This window comes from Octopus bimaculoides, chromosome 8 (assembly GCF_001194135.2).
Source record: "Octopus bimaculoides isolate UCB-OBI-ISO-001 chromosome 8, ASM119413v2, whole genome shotgun sequence".
NCBI classification, from domain to species: domain Eukaryota; kingdom Metazoa; phylum Mollusca; class Cephalopoda; order Octopoda; family Octopodidae; genus Octopus; species Octopus bimaculoides.
Genome location: NC_068988.1, coordinates 31,514,892 through 31,515,462, shown reverse-complemented (window position 1 = coordinate 31,515,462; position 571 = coordinate 31,514,892).

The following is a 571-nucleotide window of genomic DNA, read 5'->3' as shown; positions in this document are numbered from 1 at the left end:
TATATATATATATATATATATATATATATATATATATTTAAATTGCTTGAAATAAGTACTTTGATGGGGAAGACAAATAAAAACAAATGATTTTAAAATATATAAACAAAACTATATTACGAGAGAATATATACTATTGGGAAAAGATCGATTCTGCGATGGTAAGTAATTAAATTACTTTATTCTGAAGAGTTAAGGACGTAAATGGTTTTCTGCAATGATCTTAAACGCTGTTAAATCGCTAAAACATAAACAAACAAAAGCTAACAAAAATAACAAGCAAAACTAACAAACACAAAAATGAAAGAAAGAAAAATGAACTAAAGAAAACAAACGAGAAATATAATATATAAAAAGAAAAAGATTCGGAAAACAAAATATTAGATGTAAAGGCAACAAGAAAACAAATAAGTAAGAAAAATGTTTAAAAACTACAAAAAACATAGATTAAATATAAAATAAACAATAAATATACACAAATACATGGAATAGACGAGGGAAAACAAACATCTAAATATAAGATGAAGTTTTACAAACACAATATTGATTCTTTGATATATATATATATATA